Raw genomic sequence first — 21,454 nt, forward strand, 5'->3', positions numbered from 1 at the left:
TGCTATTGTTATTTTGATAGGGGTTGCATTGGATCTGTAGATTATTTTGAGTAGTATACACATTTTAACAATATTCTTCCAAATCATGACTGTGGTATATCTTTCCATTTGTTTGTGTCATCTTCATTTTCTTTCATCAGTGTGTGATAGTTTTCAGAGTCTCGGTCTTTAACCTCCTTGGTTAAATTTATTCCTAGGTATTTTATTATTTTTGATGCAGTTGTAAATGGGATTGCTTTCTTAATTTCTCTTTCTAATAATTCATTATTAGTGTGTAGAAATGCAACACATTACCAAATATTAATTTTGTATCCTGCAACTTTACTGAATTCATTTATTAGTTCTAATAGTTTTTTGTTGGGAGTTTTTAGGATTTTCTACATATGGTATCATGTCAGCTGCCAGTTGTGACCATTTTACTTATTCCTTACCAATTTAGATGCCTTTTATTTCTTTCCTTGTCTCATTGCTATAGATAGGACTTTCAGCATTGCTTTGAATAAAAGTGGTGAGAGTTGACATTCTTGTCTTGTTCCTGATCTTAGAGGAAAAGCTTTCAGATTTTCACCATTGAGTATGACATTTAACTCTGGACTTTTCATATATGGCTGTTATTACGTAGAGGTATGTTCCCCCCATACTCACTTTGTTGGGTTTTATCATGAACAGAAGTTCAATTTTGTCAAATGCTTTTTCTGCATCTATTGAGATAATCAAAAGATTTTTATCCTTCATTTTGTTAATGGGATGTAGCTCATTACTTTGTGGGTATTAAACTATCCTTACATTCTTGAAATAAATCCCACTCTATCACCATGAATGATCCTTTTAATGTATTATTGAATTTGGTTTGCTAATACTTTGTTGAGGATTTTTATATCTATATTAATCAGGGTGTTGGCCTGTAATTTTGTTGTTATTGTTTTTAGTATCTTTATCTGTTTTCTGGTATCAAGGTAATTCTGGCCTTATAGAATATATTTGGAAATTTTCTTTTTTGATTTTTGGAATAGTTTGAGCAAAATATGTATTAACTCTTCTTTAAATGCTTGGTAGATTTCAGTTGTGAATCCTTCTAGTCCTGGACATTTTTTTTTAATTACTGATTTCATATTGTTATTAGTAATCAGTCTGTTCAGATTTTTCTTTCCTAATTTGGCCTTGGAAGATTATACTTTTCTAGGCATTTACCATTTCTTCTAGGTTGTCCAACTTGCTGGTGTAAATTTTTTGGTAGTATTTTATGACTCTTTGTATTTTTGTGATATCAGTTGTAACTTCTCTTTCATTTCTGATTTTATTGATTTGAGTCCTCTCATTTTTTCTTGATGAGTTTGACTTAAGATTTTATCAGTATTGTTTATCTTTTTTCAAAGGTCCACTTCTTAGTTTCATTGACCTTTTTTATTTTTTGGGGGGGTCTCTATTTAATTTATTCCTGCTCTGATGTTTATTATTTCCTTCTTTCTAACTGGGCCTTGTTCTTTTTCTAGTTCTTTTAGGTATAAGGTCTGATTGAGATTTTCTTGTTTCTTGAAGTAGACCTTGAATCACTATAAATTTCCTCATTAGAACTATTTTTGCTGCATCCCAGAGATTTTTTGGAACACTGTGTATCCATTCCATTTGTCTCCATGTATTTTTTAATTTTGTCTTTGATTTCATCATTGACCCATTGGTTGTTTAGTAACATGTTGTTTTTAGCCTGCCCGTGTTTGTGTTTTTGTCTAGTTTTTTTTTTTTCTTGTAATTGATTTCTGGTTTCATGGTTTGTGGTCTAAAAAGATGCTTGACAGGATTTCAGTCTTTTAAAATATATTGTGGTCTAAGCTAGAGAATGTTTGATGTGCACTTGAAAAGAATGTATGTTCTGTTTTGAGATGGAATATTCTGTATTTATCTGTTACATCCATCTGGTCTAATGTGTTGTTGAAAGCCACTGTTTTCTGATTGATTTGCTCTGGATGATCTGTCCATTGATCCCTCTGGGGTAGTAAAATCCCCCTTATTACTCATTACTGTCAATTTATGTCTGTTAACTTAAAAAACAAAAAAAGGGATGCCTGGGTGGCTCATCAGTTAGGTACCTGTCTTCAGCCCAGGGCATGGTCCTGGAGTCCTGGGATCAAATCCCACATCAGGCTCCCTGCATGGAGCCTGATTCTCCCTCTCCCTATGTCTCTGCCTCTCTCTCTCTCTCTCTCTCTCTCTCTCTCTCTCTCTCTCTCTCTGTCTCTCATGAATAAATAAACAAAATCTTTAAAAAAATATATGTCTGTTAATATTTGCTTTACATATTAGGTGTTTCTATGTTGGTGCTTAGATATTTATTATTGTTATATCCTCTTGCTGGATTGATCACTTTATCATTATGTAATGCTCTTTTTTGTCTCTTATTACAGTCTTTCTTTTAAAGACTATTTTGCCTAAATATTGCTATCCAAGCCTTTTTTTTTCAATTGCCTATTTAATGACCAATGGTGTACTAAGTTCATGAAGGTGAGGAGAAAGTAATAAAATAGAAAAGGTACATGTTTTAGTTCACTTGAATTTACATGTTACTCTTAAGGTTAAAAAATCTCAGCATTTGTTTGCTTCCATTTGCATGAAATATCTTTTTGCATCCCTTTGCTTTTGGTCTGAATGTGTCTTCAGGTCAGATGTGAGTCTCTTGTAGGTAATATATAGATGGTCTTCTTTTGTTATCCTTTCTGTCACCCTGTGTTTTTGATTGGAGCATTTAGACCATTTATATTTAAAGTAATTATTGATAGGTATATACTTATTGACATTTTTTAAGTTTTTGAATTGTTTAATTTAGAGAGAGAGCACACGGGCAAAGGGGGATCAGAGAGAGGGACAAGTGGACTGCACACAGAGTGCAGAGCCCAACATGGGACTCCATCACATGACCTTGAGACACTACCAGAGCCAAAGTGAAGAGTCGGCTGCCCAACTGACTGAGCTACCAGGCATGCCTATACTTATTGCCATTCTAATTGTTTTCTGTTTTTGGAGTTCTTCCCCTATTCCTTTCTTTTTTCACTAGCTCTCTTCTCTTGTAAAATGGTGACTTCTTTAGTGTTATGTTTGTATTTTTTTCTCTTTAATTTTTTGTCTTCCTATTATAGGGTTTTGGTCATGATGAGGTCCATACACAGTGCCCTATATATATAGCAGTCTATTTTAAGTTGATGGTCACTTAAGTTTGAACACATTATAAAAGCACTACATTTCTATTCTTTCTATGTTTTATGTGTATGATGTCTTATTTTACTCTTTTTTTTTAATTTTGTGAAACCCTTAACTGAATTTTGTATTTTTTTCTTTCATAATTTTTATCTTCTAGTTATGGAATTTTCATTTCCATTTAAAGAAGTCTCTTCAACATTTCTTGTGAGGCTGGTTTAGTGGTGATTAACTTTTAACTTCTGTTTGGGAAACTGTATCTCTTTTAATTCTTAATGATTACCTTGCTGAGTAGGGTATTCTTGGTTACAGATTTTTTCCTTTCAGCATTTTGAATATATCTTGTCACTCTTTTCTGGCCTGCAAAGTTTCTGCTGAAAAATCAGTGGCTAGACTTATGGGGTGTTCCTTGTAAATAACTAGTTGCTTTTTTTCCCTGCTTTTAAGATTATCTTTTTTTTTTGTTTTCTTTTTGACATTTCAATTATTAATTGTCTTAGTGTAGACCTCTTTGAGCTCATCTTATTTGAGGATCTCTGTGTTTCCTGGACTTAAATGTCTGATTCCTTCCCCAGGTTAGGGGAATTTTCAGCTATTACTTATTTCTTCAAATGAGTTTTTTTTTCACATAAGTTTTTTGCCCCTTTCTCCCTTTGTTCTCCTTCTGGGAGCCCCATAATATGAGTGTTAGCCTACTTGATGTTGTCCCAGAAGTTCCTTAATCTGTTCTCTTTTTTTTTTTTTAAAAGAGAGATAGAGAGCACATGAGCGTGCAAGCAGGGGGTGGGGAAAGGCAGAAGGAGAGGGAGAGAGAGAATATTAAGCAGGCCCCATGCCCAGTGTAGAGCCTGAAACAGGGCTCAATATTATGACCCTGAGATCATGACCTGAGCTGGATTTGAGTTGGACGCTTAGCCAACTGAGCCACCCAGGTGCCCCGTCCTCCTTTTTACTTATTTTTTTAATTTATTTTAAAGAGATTTTATTTATTTATTCATGAGTGACAGAGACAGAGACAGAGACATAGGTAGAGGGAAAAGCAGGCTCCCCACAAGGAGCCCGATGTGGGACTCAATTCCAGAACCCCAGGATCATGCCCTGAGCTGAAGGCAGATGCTCAACCGCTGAGCCACCCAGGGATCCCCCGTACTCCTTTTTAAAATTCTTTTTTCTTTTTGCTGTGCAGCTTGGATGACTTCCATTACCATATCTTCTAGTTTGGTTAATAGCCATATGACATTGTACTTCTAACCTTGAAGATAATATCTAAAAGGGTAGTGTGTACAGTTTCTCAAACTAATAAGACCGTAGAACACTCTTTTCTTTTAAAAAAAAGATTTTATTTTTTATATATTCCCCAAATGAATGAGACCATATAATGTTTGTCCTTCTCTGATTGACTTATTTCACTCAGCATAATACCCTCCAGTTCCATCCACGTCGAAGCAAATTTGTCATTTCTAATGGCTGAGTAATATTCCATTGTATACATATACAGGAGAGAAAATGAGTAGGAAATATCAGAGAGGGAGACAGAACATGAGAGACTCCTAACTCTGGGAAACGAACAAGGGGTGATGGAAAGGGATGTGGGTGGGGGGTGGGGGTGACTGGGTGACGGGCACTGAGGGGGGCACTTGATGGGCTGAGCACTGGGTGTTATGCTACATGTTGGAAAATTGAACTCCAATAAAAAAATAAAAAATAAATAAAGATTTTATTTATTTATTCATGAGAGATACAGAGAGAGAGGCAGAGACACAGGGGCAGAGGGAGAAGCAGACTCCCTGCAGGGATCCCAATGAGGGACTCAATCCTAGGACCCTGGGATCAGGACCTGAGCCAAAGGCAGATGCTTAACCACTGAGCCACCCAGGTGCCCCATAGAACACTCTTGAAAAACAACTGGCAGAACTATAAGGGACACTAGTGATGCACAGAGCTGTGTTGAGCAGAGGTGCAGTAGCATATTGGAACCATGCATATATGGTTGAGACTCTAAGGGAGAGAGTACAGAATGAGAAAATCAGAGGGCTCTTGCTCATAAAGGGGTGAGATTTTGAAGAAGACAGAGGTAACTCCAAATCACTGGATGAAAACCAAGATTTTGTGGAGTCTCAGAGATCAAGTGGTCAATACGAGGGCAAAAAAGAACACACATTGTCTTTAGTAATACGGTTGTCATTGACAATCCTGGTAAGAGCCAATTTCAGTGGGCTGGGGTGGGGGGACAGCTGACTGCTACAACAGAAGAACAAGGACTGAGTGAATCATCTTGAATTTTAGATATGGAAGTTGCCCAAAATGGTGGTACAATTTTACAAAGTGTCAAAATTTCAGCTACTCTTAGAGATATGGCCAGGAGGTTCGTAGATAATGACCATATGTAGAAGTAAAATTGGAATGCCTAGATGGGAAAAACATTGGGTTTTCTGCGTGTGTGTGTGTGTGTGTGTGTGTGTGTGTGTAAGTTTCTAGTCATCTATACTTTCCTGAGTCACTGGGATGACTCTTCATGGGTTTTAAATAGAATGAATGGGCAGCCTCCCAAGGATACTCAGAGGCATTAGGTACATTTCTCTATGAGATATTTTGCAATGTCCATGTATGAAAGTAAAAACCCTCATCCGAAGAAGTAAACATCATTCTTAGGATCTTTTTAAACCTGTGGGACGTGAGCTTACTTGAAGAATTAAACTTTATCCCTAACAAAGGAAAGATAAAATATTCACATAGGAGGTTAGTGGTTTACTGTCTTACCACATTTTGGAAGGCTACATCCTGCTGAATGTGGATAGAAAACATTTTAAGAACTGATAATGCACATGCAGAATGTAGTAAGTTTTAAAGTTTATTTTATCTCTAACCCAAACTGTTAATCCTCACAACAGGAAGTGATTTTTTTTTCTCTTGGCTTCTATCCTGGTCATGATACAGTCACAGATCTGAAATATAATTAAGTGACTGTAAAATTTATTAGGCAAATCTTTTCAGAGTGAAAGGGAACTTTAATAATGCTCCTAGGCAGTCCCTGCATGGCTCAATCAGTTAAGCATGTGACTCTTAGTCTTGGCTCAGGTCATGATCTCAGGTTTGGTAGCTAGAGCCCAAGGACATTGGGCTCTGCGCATGGTGGGGAATCTGCTTGAGATTTCTCTCCCTCTCCTTGTGCCCCTCTCTCTACTTTATCTCTCAAATAAATAAATAGATCTTTTAACATAATGCTGCTAGGACAACAGCATACAATAGGACTGTTCTGGGCAGATGGAGACAAATGATCCCCCTACATATGATGACACTGGTTTGAGCAAATGAAATTGGGCCAGTAACAAAGAAGACTCCTCCTTCTTCATTACAAAGTAAGAGTCTCTTGGGGCCTCTCAGATCCCCTTTTCTCATTGTTTGGAACAAACTTTGGGTCAGACAGGCTTGGGTACTAACTCTGCTCTGTTGCTTCCTGGCCTCATGACTTTGGCCAAGTTACTTAACCTGAGTCTGTCTCCTCCTCTCTTTTTAGGCATGTCACGTGATCATGTACTTAGAATGTCCAGCCCTGTCAAAAATTTTTAAAACTCTAAGCGCCTTGTCTTTTCTCCGCCTCCCACATTTTTCAATAGTTAAAGGAGAAATAGCTTTGCTTATTACATATAGGTGATTGGTGCTTTTAGGGAAAGTGCATGTGTAGTTTTCAGTGGGACATTTTGATAGACATAGACTAAGAAAGAGCCACACAACACTGGAACCAGAAAGGATTTGGTCCATTTTGCAGATAAAAAGTCCAAGACAGAGAGAACTGAGGTGACATGTCTAAGGACACACAGCATTCCAGCTCAGCTGCGAACTGAATCCAGGTCCCCAGAATCCCAGGCCGTTGTTCTTCCCACTCCGTCATATTTCCTAGAGGTGGAGTGATGACCTGTTCCCTTATCCTCTCCCCCTCTTCCTTCACTCTTCTTGTCCTTGCCCTCAGTTTAAGAGTAAATAAGGCACACTTCCCAGAGCCAGTATGGCTATGTCCATCAGCATAAGGAGATTAATTAGAAGTTAGCTGCCCTCAAAAGGATGGTGGTTCTGGTCATTAGGCCACAAATATGCAACCTCCATGAGGACCTGTCAGTTTCGTGTGTGTCTAACCTGTGGTGGTCAACCCTTTCAGATCCAGTGTTCCCATTTAGTCACAAAGATTTTGTAACTTTCTCTCTACCATCCTGAGATGAAACACTCAGAAAACAGTCTACTCACACACACCTTTAAAAGTCAAATTAATGCTTTAATGGTAATATTAGGAAAAATTAGAAGTAATTTATAATAAAATACTAAGTCTTTCCAAAGGTTTTTCTGAAATATGACTCAACGGGGGGCAGAATGGAGTGGGATGCTGGTCCCTATGTACACACAGTGGTGGGACACGGGCATCAAGGACACTACTCATAGACACAAGGATGTTTGCTACTATGTAGGTATCTTGGTTAGCAGCCATGTGATACTCTGAACAGGTAAATAACTCTTGGCAAAAACCCCACACAAACCAAAAACCTCCAGTGGTTATATGCCTGAAAAATTCAAATTATGTTTATCCTATCCAGATGCCTTAAGTTTAAATGAAAATAGAGACAGGTTATAGTTTCAGATCATTGTAAGTTTTTGCTAGATGGGTAATATGTGATAGGGCATCTGAAAGTTGTGTGGGATGCACAATAAGTGTTCATTTTGTGGGACCATCCGGCATAGTCTAGGATATCTGTCAGCCCTGACCCACACCCACTGAATGATGCTGGCCCCTCTAGTCATTGTGACTTCCAAAACTAGCCTCTATGATTTTCTAACTACCCTCCTCTCTGACAAGTGGCCATACCACTTTCTGTGTATTCCACCTCTGCATAGTTTCAGGGGCATTCTGTAGTTGGAAATCAGCACAAGGGTGACTTGGGGTGCCTTACAGGGAACCAGAGTGGTGTTTTCCAATGGTGCCATTTCCCAAAGCCCAAACCAAGAAAGGCATGTTGCTCACAGGGTGAGTGCCAAGGCCAATGGCAGGAGGAGCGAGGAGTGAGCCTGCAGGAGTATCTCCTGCAAAGCAAGCTGGTTTGATTTCAGCCAATGACAGCAATGGCACTGGCAGATTCTAAATAGAAAAGTTATTGCCAACTGGGTTTAAAGTTCCCCCAAGTAATCCAAACACTACAGTCTTTGTTAATGAGGTTAGTGTAGATAAATGCAAATGACAGTTATGATATTTTCCCTAAAGGGCTTTCTCACATTTTTTCCCCTACACACTTTTGAACCTTTCTGCAAACTCCTGAGATAATTAGGGGTCACTGTTATCTTCATTTTAAGAGATTTAGTCTGGTGACAATTGTTAACTACATTGCTTCATTCACAAACATCATCACACGCAGGCAAATTAGATAAAGACCATTAGCAGTCTCTAGCTGTTTTGTACACACACAGGCTGCTGGTGATCTTAGCTGTAGTATTTGGATTCTGTTATATGTTCAGTTAATAGAGGGGCTGATTTCTGAATGTAAATGTGGGCAATACTTATTCCATTTTTACCTGCCACTAATTTTGCTGTGTACTTAAAAGATCTCTGTATTCTCACTTCAGCACTGAGATAAAGAACATTTTCAGTGATACCATCTGTCAGAATCCTGCTGCATAGGTTGTTTTGTGGTGCATGGTGTATCTTTCAGGAGCACCATCACACTGGGAATTGTGTGAATCGTGTTAGATGGATTAGGCAGTGTGCAACCTGCCTGACTGTACGTGGCAGGTGCATTGTCTATCCATCATCAGTGGCCTGTCTTTTCCATTAGTATCTTTTTATTCTTGCTATTTCACTTCATAGAGTATTTCTTCAAACTGAATGATGACAATAATGGCATTAAAAGAGTTATGTTATTGTACTAATATGTAATTATAATAGTTTAAATTTATTGAGCATTTCTTCTATGTTAGAAACTTTACAGCTATTATCTAATTTTAACTCGGACTGCATAATTATATAAATTTGAAAGCTATTTCCCTTTCCTGTATTACTATCATTTCACTTCTAAAAATTTTGTCCATCATTGAGCTTTGTGCCTATATTCAGGCAGCTTCTCATATATGGATAAAGTAAAAACAAATGTAATAAATCAGTGTAGGTAAATATAACTAACTTAGTATTTCTGGTCTCTTTGGATATTCTTGTTAGAATTCACCAGAATAGGTGTGTAGGAAACTTTAAGTATCTATCATATAAAGAACACTGAGAAAATACGGATAACCAACTATAATGTTATTCTCCTTGTACTATAAATAGTAGACTTGTTAGAAAACTGATCTACGTTTGATAAGATGATATTGCTTCATAGTAGATCAAATTTTTGCTAAGATAGTAATATCTAATTTCTATAGCTTTTTTTTTTGCCATAGAGAAAACTTGTGCATCCATCATTTTATTTAACCATCACTTTAGCCTTATGAGGTATTCTAGGGAAGCAGCCTGTGTTCTAGAGAAGCATCTTGAGTTCCAAGAATATTAGCTTTAAAAAATTATTCATTTGAGAGAGAGAGAGAGTCAGTCCAAGCAGACTCTGCACCAGGTCTGGACATGGGCCTCAGTTTCATGATCCCAAGACCACAATCACAGCCAAAACCAACAGTTGGACACTTAACTGACTACACCACCCAAACACTCTCAGAATATTAGCTTTTAATTGAAGTTACTTAATAACTAAAGTCTTATAAGTAAGCTACAAACTAATATAGCTTATATAGCTAATATAATACTTAAACCCAGGGTTTTCTAGCCTTTGTCTGGTGTCTTTACCACTCTACCCCAGTTGCCTTACTTAAAGTTTGAACATAAAAATGAGGGGAAAATAATATGAAGTGACTAGAAAAACTATGAAAGTAAAGACAGCACTTATTTCCTTGCCTACTTCCTCCTTTCCAGGAAAATAAGTGAATACTTCTGTTATTGAGATGAAAGTTCTAGAACACTTGGGTGACTTTGAAACATCAGCAATTTCACTCATTTTATCACAGCAGCATTTATAGACTAGCAACCTGTATGCCTAAAAAGACCTGCAAGCACATTTTGTGTGAGCTGAATGGGTATTTTTTTTAAATTTGAGTTTTAAAGCTTTCAGATGGAGCTCAATCTGGTCAATTTTCCCCAGTCCCCACCACTCCCTATTGTCCCATACTCCCTTCACATTAAGTACCTGTCTGGCCTGTGGAGGTACTGCATTTGTGACCCTGTGTTAATTACTGTACTTATGTCTTCCCCAGAAGCTAATGGCTTTACCTTTTGCCTATGCTCTATTTTTTCTCCTTATATCTTATACTTCTTAGAGGAGAAATAAATGAGGGAAGGGAAATAGGGAGCAATGGGAATAGGGATTGAAATTTTACCTAATGTGGCTAGGAAGGGTCTCACTGAGAAAGTGAGATTTGTTTAAAGACCTGCAAAGAGGGAGAGAGTGTGAACCAATCTGGAGGAAGAGTTCTAAGCAAAGGGAACAGTGAGTGCAAAGGCCCTTCAGTGGGAGCATGACTGGCGTATTTGAGGAACAATTGGGCATTTCTGTGGCTGAAATGGAGTGAACAAAGGAGAGAGCCATAGGAGGACAAGGTCAGAGAGATTAGGAGGGAAGGAGGCAACACACTGAGGAGGGCCATAGACACCCCTGCAAGGACTTGGCTTGTATTCTGAGTAAGATGAAAGCCACTGGAGCAAGCAGAACAGAATGGCATAATCCACTGTTTTCAAAGGATCACTTCAGCTGCTCTGTTGACAGTAGCCCTAACATAGGCACAGGATGAAGCAGGGAGACCAGGTAAGATGTTATTGAGGTAACATAGGTGAGGAAGGATGGCAGCTTGGACCAGAGTGGTAGCAGTGGAGGTAGTAAGCAATAGTCTGATTATGGAGAGGTTTGAATGTAGAGATCTAGAAGTTGCTGACAGGTGTAGTGTGGGTGTGAGCAGAGGAAAGTCAAGGCTTTTGGCCTGAGCAACTGGAAGAATGGAGTTGCCATCAACAAAATACTGCATGTGGAAACGTGAGATTTCCCTTATCCTCATTACAGGAGAAGGATGTTGGAAGTGTAAGACAGAGGAGAACAGGTTGTGTCTTAGGAAAAGCCATACATGGAAATGCTGCTAGAACAAAAAGCATGGGAGATCTGTGTGACCACAAGAGCAAAGAAAATAGCCAGAGGATGGGGATGGTCTTTCTAGAGCAGTAGTACCACTCATGTATATTATTTTCACTATTTTCCTGAAGAAGAAAGTACATTCTGGGGATATGGAATACCAGATATGTAAGGATTTAGATTTTTTTTTCTTAAAGATTTTATTTATTTGAGAGAGCAAGCATGAGAGAGCACAAGTGGTGGGGAAGGGCAGAGGGAGATGAAGAAGCAGCCTCCCCATCGAGCAGGGAGCCCAAAGCAGGACTTGATCCCAGGATACCAAGAGCATGACCTGAGCCAAAAGCAGACACTTAACTGAGCCACCAAGGCATCCTGGGATTTAGCTTTTCACAGAGTCAGAACTCTTGTCATCCTCTTCCAACACGGTGAATATTTTCTCCCTTCAGGCTTCATGGAGTATTATACGGTAGAAGAAAAACTATGGCTTGCATTTATTTTTTTAACTTTTTATTGAATCAAAATTCATGTAACATAAAACCGTTTTAAAGTGAACAACACAGTAGTGTTTAGTAAACTCACAGTGTTTTGCAACTAACACCTCTGTCTAGTTTCAAAACATTTTTATCACCCCAAAAGGATGATGAAGCCTATTAAGTAGTCATTCGCCATTCCTCTCTTCCCTCAGCCCCTGGCAACCACCTGTTGCTCTCTGTCTTTATGGACTAACCTGTTCTGGAGATTTCAGATAAATGGAATCATACATTATGTAACCTTTTGTGTCTGTCTTCTTTCCCTTAGCATACTTGTTTTTTGATGCTACTGTAAAAGGGATTTTTTATTTCTTTGACAGGTAACTCACTGTATTGAAATACTACTGATTTTTGTGTGTTAATTTTATATCCTGCAACTTTACTGAATTTATTAACAGTTTTCTAGTTGAGTCTTTAGAATTTTCTGTTTGTAAAATCACATCATCTGTAAATAGAGACAGGTTTATTTCTTCCTTTCCTATTCTTATGCCTTTTATTTGTTTTTCTTGTCCAGTCCCTGTGGCAAGGACTTCCAGCACTATGTTGGGTAGAAGTGGTGAGAATGGGCACCTTTATCTTGGTTCCTGATCTTAGAGGGAAAGCATTCATCATTGAGTATGATGTTAACTGTGGGCTTATCATACATGATCTTTATTATGTTGAGGTACATTCCTTCAAAACCTAATTTGTTAAGAGTTTTTATCATAAGTGGATATTGAATTTTGTCAGATACTTTTCTGTAGCTATTGAAATAACCATATGATTTCTTCATTCTGTTAATGTAATATATCACTGATTGATTTGCATCCCAGGTTGAACCATCCCTACATCCCAGGTATAACTCCCACTTGATCATGATGATCATTTTAATGTACTGCTGAATTTGGTTTGCTCTTATTTTACTAAGAGTTTTAGTATCTAAATTCATCAGGGATGTTAGTCTTTAGTTTTCTGGCAGTGTCCTTTTCTGGCTTTGTTAACAGGGAAATGTCAGCTTTATAAAAGGAAACATTACAACCCATACCACAGAAATACAAAGGATCATACAAGACTATTCTGTCTCATGTAAGAATAGTTACCCCTGCTTTCTTTTTGTTACCATTTGCTTGAAATATCTTTTTCCATCCTGTCCTCTCCATCTATGTGTGTCTGTAATGCTAAAGTGAACATCCTACAGGCAGCGTATTGTTGGATTTTTTAAAAATACACTTAACCATTCTATGTCTTTTGATTGGAGAATTTGATCTGTTTATGTTTAAAGTAATTGTTGCTAAGGAAGAGCTTGCTATTGCCATTTTGTTCATTGTTCCTTATTTTTGGTATCTTGTGGTATCAGCAGGCTTTGACTTCTTTATCATGTTCTTTTGTGTGATTGCTACAGATTTTTCCTTTGTGGTTACCATGAAATTTACATAAAATATATTTTTTGAAAAGATTTATTTATTTTAGAGACAGAGAGTGGTAGGGGAGGGCAGAGAGAGAGAATCCTGAAGCAGACTCCACACTAAATCTGGAGCCTGATGCAGGACTGGATCCCTGGACACCAAGATCCTGACTTGAGCTGAAATCAAGAGTCAGCCGCTTAGCTGACCGAGCTACCCAGGTGCCCCACTTACATAAAATATCTTAAAATTATAGCACCTTATTTGAAAGTAATAACAATTTAACTTTAAAAAAATTTTTTTATTGGAGTTCAGTTTGCCAAGATATAGCATAACATCCAGTGCTCATCCCGCCAAGTGTCCTCCTCAGTGCCCATCACCAGTCACCCCAACTCCCTGCCCACCTCCCCTTCCACTACCCCTTGTTCATTTCCCAGAGTTAGGTGTCTCTCATGTTTTGTCACCCTCTGTGATATTTTCACTCATTTTCTCTCCTTTCCCTGGAAGGTATTATGCTGAGTGAAATAAGTTAATCGGAAAAGGACAAACATTATATGGTCTCATTCATTTGGGGAATATAAAAATTAGTGAAAGACAATAAAGGGAAACAATTTAACTTTAATAAAATTTCTAAGCTTTACACTTTGACTTCTTTCCCTTACATTTTAAGTTATCATTATGATACATATTTTAATTATAATTACATATTTTTATATTGTGTAATAGATTATTTTAGTTATGATTATTTTTACTGTTTTTTAATTTTTTAAAGTTTTAAGTGACTTATGTACCACCTTTACCATACTACACAATCTTTGACTATATTTTACCACTATCAGTGAGTTTTACACTGCCCTCTTAATGTTAATTAGAATCCTTTTATTTCCACTAAAAGAGCCTCCATTAGCCTTTCTTTTTTTTTTTAAGATTTTCATTTATTTATTAGAGAGAGGGAGAGAGAGAGAGAGTGAGATTGCAAGGCAGGCAGAGGGAAAAGGAGAAGCAGATATTTGCAAATATCTTTTCACATTCCAGTAGGTTGCCTTTTCCTTCTGTTGATGTTTTCCTTTGCTGTGCAAAAACTTTTCATTTTGATGTAGACCTAACAGTTTATTTTTGCTTTTGTTTCCCTTACCTCAGAAGACATACCTAGTAAAATGTTAAGGCATAGGAGTTTTATGGTTATAGGTCTTACATTTAGGTTGTTAATCAATTTTGAGTTTATATTGTGTGTGGTATAAGAAAGTGGTCCAGTTTCATTATTTTGCATGTCCAGTTTTCCCAGCACCATTTACTGAAGAGACTGTTTTTTCTCTGTTGTGTATCTTGCCTCTCTTATCGATGATTAATTGACCATTTAAGTGTGGGTTTATTTCTGGGCTCTCTATTTTGTTTCATTGATCCATGTGTCTGTTTTTGTGCCAGATTACCACAGCTTTATAGTATATTTTGAAATCTGGAATTGTGATAACTTCAGCTTTGTCCCTTCATTAAGATTGCTTTGGCTATTTGGAGTCTTTTGTGGTTCCATACAAATTTTAGGATTATTTGCTCTAGTTCTGTGAAAAATACTGTTTGTATTTTAATAGGGATTGCATTGGATCTGTAGATTACTTTGGATAGTATGGACATTTTAATGATATTCCTCCAATCCATGAGCACATGATGTCTTTCCATTTGTTTGTGTTGCGTTCAATTTCTTGTATCAGTGTTTGGTAGTTTTCAGAGTACAGGTCTTTTATCTACTTGGTTAAGTTTACTTGTAGGTATTTTATTCATTTTGGTGCAGCTGTAAATGGTATTTAGTGCACATAGTAAATGGAATTGTGTTCTGTTATTTCATTATTAGTGTATAGCAACAACCAATTTCTGTATATTACTTTTGTGTCCTGCAACTTTACTGAATTCATATATTCTGTTTTGGGTGGAGGCTTTAGGGTTTTCTGTGGATAGTGTCATGTCATCTGTAAACAGTGGAAGTTTTACTTCTTTCTTGCATTTTATTTCTTCTTCTTGTCTGATTGCTGTGGCTAGGACTTCCAGCACTACATTGAATAAAAGTGGGGAGAGTGGACATTTTTCTCTTGTTCCTGATCTTAGAGCAAACGCTCTCAGTTTTTCACTATTGAATACAATGTTACCTGTGGGTTTTCATAAATGACTTTTATTATGTTGAGGTATGTTGCCTCTAAACCAACTTTGTTGAGAGTTTTTATCATAAGTGATGTTGAATTTTATCAAATGCTTTTTCTGTATCTATTGAGATGACCATATGAGTTTTATCCTTCATTTTCTTTTTTTTTATTTTTATTTATTTATGATAGTCACACACAGAGAGAGAGAGAGAGAGAGAGAGAGAGAGGCAGAGACATAGGCAGAGGGAGAAGCAGGCTCCATGCACCGGGAGCCCGACGTGGGATTCGATCCCGGGTCTCCAGGATCGTGCCCTGAGCCAAAGGCAGGCGCTAAACCGCTGCGCCACCCAGGGATCCCTATCCTTCATTTTCTTAATGTGTTGTTTCACATTGATTTGTGAATACTGAATAAATCCCCAGAATAAATCCCACTGGATTGTAGTGGATGATCTTTTTAATGTATTGTTGAATGTGGTTTGCTAATATTTTGTTGAGGATTTTTGGATCTGTATTCATCAGGAAAATTGACCTGTACTTTTTTCTTTTTTCCTTCCTTCCATCCGTCCATCCATCCATCCATCCATCCATCTGTGCATGGTGTCTGTCTGGTTTTGGTATGAGGACAATACTGGCCTTGTAGAATATATTTGGAAACTTTCCTTCTTTCCCAATTTTTTAAAAATAATTTGAGGAGAATGGGTATAAATTCTTCTTTAAATGTTTGGAAGAAATCACCTGTGAATCCATCTGGTCCTGGGCTTTTGTCAGGAGTTTTTTGACAATCAATTCCATTGCATTACTTGTAATTGGTCTGTTCAGATTTTCTATTTCTTTCTAATTTATATTTTTAAGATTGTATGTTTCTAAGAAATTATCCATTCCTCCTATATTGTCTAATTTGTGGGCATATAATTTTTGTGATTGTCTTGAATCCTTTGTATTTCTGTGGTATTATTACTTATCATGTTTCATTTCTGAATTTTATTTGGTTCCTCTTTTTTTTTTTAATAAGTCTAAAGGTTTATCAATTTTGTTTATCTTTTTGAAGAACCAGCTCTTGGTTTCATTGATTTTTTTTTCTGCTTTTTTTTTTTTGTCATTTTGTCTCTCTTTCACTTATTTGTGCTCTTACCTTTATTATTTAATTAATTCAACTAACTTTGGCATTTGTACTTTTCCTAGTTCCTTTAGATATGAGGTTAGATTGAGATTTTTCTTGTTATTTAAGATAGGCCTGTATTGCTAGAACTTTCCCTCTTACAACTGCTTTTCCTGTGTCCCAAAGATTTTGAACCTTTGTGTTCTCATTTTAATTTGTCTTGATGTATTTTTAAATTTCCTCTTATTTCTTCATTGACCCATTGGTTTAGGAGCATGTTGATCAGCCTCCATGTTTTTATTTTTTTTCCACCAGCTTTTTTTTTTCTTGTGATTTTTAGTTTCATACCTCTGTAGTTAGAAAAGATACAAGATTATTTCAGCCTTCTTAAATTTATTGAGGCTTGCTTGGTGGCTTAACATGTGATCTATTTCATGTAATGTTCTATGTGTACTCTAAAGAATTGTATATTCTGTTCTGTATATATCTGTTTAGACCAGATGGACTTATGTGTTGTTCAAAGACATAGTTTCTTTATTGATAGTCTGCCTGGATTATCTATCCATTGATGGAAATGCGGTGTCAAAGTTCTGTACTACTGTTTTATTATTGTCAGTTTCTCCCTTTGTGTCTGTTCATTTTTGCTTTGTATTAGGTGTTCCAACTTTGGTTGCATGTATATTTACAGTTGTTATATCCTCTTGTGGATCCCTTTATCGTTTGTAATGCCCTTTTTTGTCTCATTAGTCTTTGTTTTAACATCTCTGGTCTGATATAAGTATTGCTACTCTCACCTTCTATTTAACTTCCATTTGCATATAATTTTTTTCCATCCTTTCACTTTGTCTGTTATGTATCTTTAGGTCTAAAGTGAGTCTCTTGTAGGCAGCATATAAATGGGTTGGGTTTTGTTGTTTTCATTATTCATCCTACCACCTGATGTCTTTTGACTGGAGCATTTTGACCATTTACATTTAAAATAATTACTGATAGTATATACTTACTGATATTTTATTAATTGCTTTCTGGTTGTTTTGTAGTTCTCCCTTTTTTCTCTTGTTCTCTCCCCTCGTAATTGATGACGTTCTTTAGTTTTATGGTTTTGATACCTTTCTTTTTATTTTTTGTGTATATATACCAGATTTTTAATTTGTGGTTACCATTAGGCTCATATATAATATATCATGTATAGCAACCAATATTAAGTTTGAACATAGCCTAAAAGAACTTCATTTTTACTACCTCCTCCACTTTTTTACGTATATGTTGTCATATTTTACATCCTTTTATTTTGTGAGTTCCCTTAACTTTAAAGATATAATTGATTTTACTTCCGTCTTTTAACATTTTTGTAAGCTTAATAAGTGTTCATTCTACTCCCTTTACTGAATTTTTGCTTTTGGTTAGAAGATTGTTTTCTTTCATAGTTCTCTTACTTTTTAAATTTCGTTTAAATGAATAAATTTAAATTCATTTAAATGAATGTTTCATTTAAATGAAATTCAAAATAAGCCTCCTTATTTTGACTTTCTGTGTTTGTCTCTATGAATTAGTTGGAACAATTGCTTCTTCCAAACACAAAGGAATGGTCTTATATCTGATCATCCCCTGTGTAAGCCATGTGTTCCTGGTTGCTTTGGCTGGCTCACTCTGTGGCTGGTGTAGGCTGGGGTTCCAGAGCTCTTTCTGCTGAGGGCACCTTGGCAGAACAGCTGAAGCTAAAGTGGGTACAAGCCAGTGGATCCTGAGGTGCTCACACAGGGGGCACCCTGGTAGGTGGCTGAAACTGAGGCAGGTACTAGCAGGGTTTTCTCAGGATGCTTTGTACAGGGAGTTCCCTGAGTGGAGTGGCTGGACCCAAAGCAGGTGTTAGTCATGATGCCCTCACAAGTCATCTGGAGCTGAAGTAGTATGGGCCTGAAGGGTTCCAGGGTGCTTTGCTCCTGTAATACCTTGGTGAGACAGCTGGAGCTATAGTGAGCATGGATCAGGCAAGTCTCAGAGTGTGCTGTGCCGGGGCCACTTTGGACAGTTGGGGGTGGTGTAGGCTAGCATCCCGAGACCTCACTGAGGCAGTAAACTAGGGCTCTCAGCAACCGCTCCTGTCCATGCTATCAAGACAGAGGGAGACCGTAAACTATAGTGGTCACCAGCCCCTTTGGCCTAGAGACAGTTCCAGCAGCTCTCCTGACATTTGGCAGAATTCTAGGGCTGGATCCTTTATATCCTTGCTGCTCTTTTAAACCACAGCTTTCTCTGTGTGTCCCAGGGCATCCAGGATGGGTAGGGGCTGGGTGCTCAGAGCTTGCTAGGGTGGCAGGCTGGCTATTTTGTCCAGACCCTGCTCCCATCTGTGCTATCAAGATGGAGGGGGAATGTAAACCATGGCACTTGCCAGTCCCTGTGACCCAAGAGAGTTTCAGCAGTTCTCTTGCCATCTGGCAGAGTTCTAGGGCTTATTCTAGTTGGTCTTTTAATCGTAGCTTGTTTTCTGTGCTCCAGAGCAATGAATATGCTCACAGTCCCTCAGTACTGTTCCTCCCCTGTGCAGTTTGCAGGAGAAGGGATTTCCTTCATTACAGTGTTTCCACCTCTCTTGCCATTCTCTGTGTTCTATCATGTACAGAAGCTGTTCGTTCAGACCTCAGTTCTTCAGGAGGAACTGCTCTGTTACTAGCTATAGATTTGGTGTGTATATGGAGGAAGTGAGTTCAGGGGCTCCCTATATTGCTCAGACCAGAAGCCCAGCCATTGTTGCTTTAAATATACCTTCTATCCTTCCCCCACCTTTCCTTCTTGATTTTCCATAATGCCAATATTGTTTCTTTTCATTGTGTCTCATAAGTTCTGTAAGCTAACCTCCCTTTTTTTTTCATTTTTTCATTTTGTTTCTCTGCCTGGATAATTTGAAATGTCCAATCTTCCAAGTTGCTGATTTTTTTCTTCTGCTTATTTGAATGTGTGGTGGAAGCACTCTATTGAATTCTTCAGTTCAGTTATTGTATTTTTCAGCTCTAGAATTTTTTTTTGATGGTTTCTATTTCTTGGTTGCATTCATTTTGTTCAGTTTTGCATTTTCCTAATTTTGTTTCATCACCTATGTGTTCCTGTAATTCACCAAACTTCTTTAGAAGGATTATTTTGAATTTTTCAACAGTTCACAGATCTCTCTCTCTCTTTAGGGTTAGTTATTAATGCCTTAATTAGTTTCTGTTGGACAGGTCATATTTACCTGACTTATTGTGATTATTGATCACCAGTGAGATACTTTGTTATCTGCAAATTGTAAGTGATCTCCTCCCCCAGATTTTGCAGGTTCATTTTGGCAGAGAGGGTTCTTCAACAGCTTGGTTTGGGTTTCTGGATCTGGCTACTGGTAACATCATTGGGAAGGTGGGCCTGCTATTAGGGGCTATTTTGGGGCATGGCAGGTATATAAGCTCTGAGGTCATGGGTGGGTGGGTATGCCACTGAGAACAGCTGGATGGGACTGCTGGCTTGGTACTTGCCCAAGTGAGGCTGTAGGGTGGGCATCACAGTTGTCTAGATTCTCTGGGTAGTCTTACTAGATGGTGAGGCCTGGGTGCCATGCTCAGCAGTTAAAGCGGGATTATGGATTAGCTTCCCTGTCCTGCCAGAGCAGCAGGACAGGACTTAGGACCCTTGTGTTCTTTGTTGTCTGGGAACCTGAATCAAGCAAGGATACCCTGGGCAGGTGAGGCTACCAGTTTTGCTCTGCAAAGTGCCACTGTGAGCAGGGCTGTTGGAAGGGCTAAGCAGTTTCTGATGTGTTCTCATGAGGTTCTTTGGTCAGGGGAGCTGAAGCCTATTCAGCAATGAGCAGCGCTCTGACTTAGTTCTCCCTGCAGGAGAAGCAGCTCAGCGACCAGTAAGGCTCTTGGTTGTCCTTACTCCAGTGGACTCATGCCACAGATTTTGTGGCCAAACAGGACCCTTACTTTGCTCTGAGGACCCTTACTTTGCTCAGTCAGCTCTGCCCACCTATCCCTCAGGCTGAGTGTTGCCCAGGTGGTCTAATGTAGCTTCCAGGTGTTCTCACCAGCCCTTCCTATCACGTTCTGGGTAAACAGTTTTCTGGGGAAAACTCCATAGCTGCTAGCTGTGACTCAACTCTTTTGCCTGGGAGGGCCCCCTTCAGGCAACTTTTAAATTTTCCCATCAGGCTTTCTGGTTGAGAGGGGCCAGGAGCCAGGTTCTACAGAGTGTGAGGCTATGACTCTATTTTTCTGACGAGGGAAGAAGGGTCAGACCAGGCTTCAGGGATGATAAAACTCATCTGAGAACCCAAATCAAGCAGACCTGAACCCTGCTGCATTCCCAGAGTGTATCCCTGACTTGGTTCTGCAAATGAACAGAGCCACTGGTTGGGATTACTACTTAGGCGCTGCAGGTATGCGCTAGCTCTCCCGAGATCCAAGTGCTGCTTGTGGGAAGTCCTCCTCTGCTCTTCTGTCACAGATTCCCAGTTTTTGAGCCCCACAGAGCCCCCTATGATCCCCACGGGGCAAAACCAGCTCCCTTGAAGCAACCCACAATCCTGGATATCACCTCTAGTCTCTCTTTTCTGGAGTGTGTATCAGCTCGGGGGAGACTTCCCAGCATGGTGCTGCACTGGCCAGGGAAGAGGCAATATGGTCTGCATGTAGCCATTCCTCCACCCTTCTAGTGTGGTCGGTCTGTTTTCTGAGGTGCAGTGGGCTGCTTCAGCCTCACTCTCATTTTCTAGGATTCTCTCATTGGTGTCTTGTCCAGAAATAGCTGTTTCTTATGAGGGGAAGCAAACAACTAAGTCAGGTATGACCAATGTCAGCATCTTGGTGATATCACTTCTCACACATCTTAGAAATCCTGAAATGTATTAATTAAAAGCTGGTTTATAGTGACTAATGCACCTCACTACCATTTTATTACCTTGTAGATCCACCCTGAGGAACATGGCTTTGATAAAGCCAGA

At 38.4% G+C, this 21,454-nt stretch overlaps 1 protein-coding gene across 3 annotated transcripts in view; it reads left to right on the top strand.

Moving 5' to 3' along the window:
• FRMD3 (FERM domain containing 3) overlaps positions 1-21,454 on the top strand; it is a 301,558-nt gene that overhangs the window by 273,645 nt on the left and 6,459 nt on the right. The gene's annotated exons all lie outside the window — the stretch shown is intronic.

Source organism: Nyctereutes procyonoides, unplaced genomic scaffold (assembly GCF_905146905.1).
Source record: "Nyctereutes procyonoides isolate TBG_1078 unplaced genomic scaffold, NYPRO_anot_genome, whole genome shotgun sequence".
In the NCBI taxonomy this organism is placed as follows: Eukaryota; Metazoa; Chordata; class Mammalia; order Carnivora; family Canidae; genus Nyctereutes; species Nyctereutes procyonoides.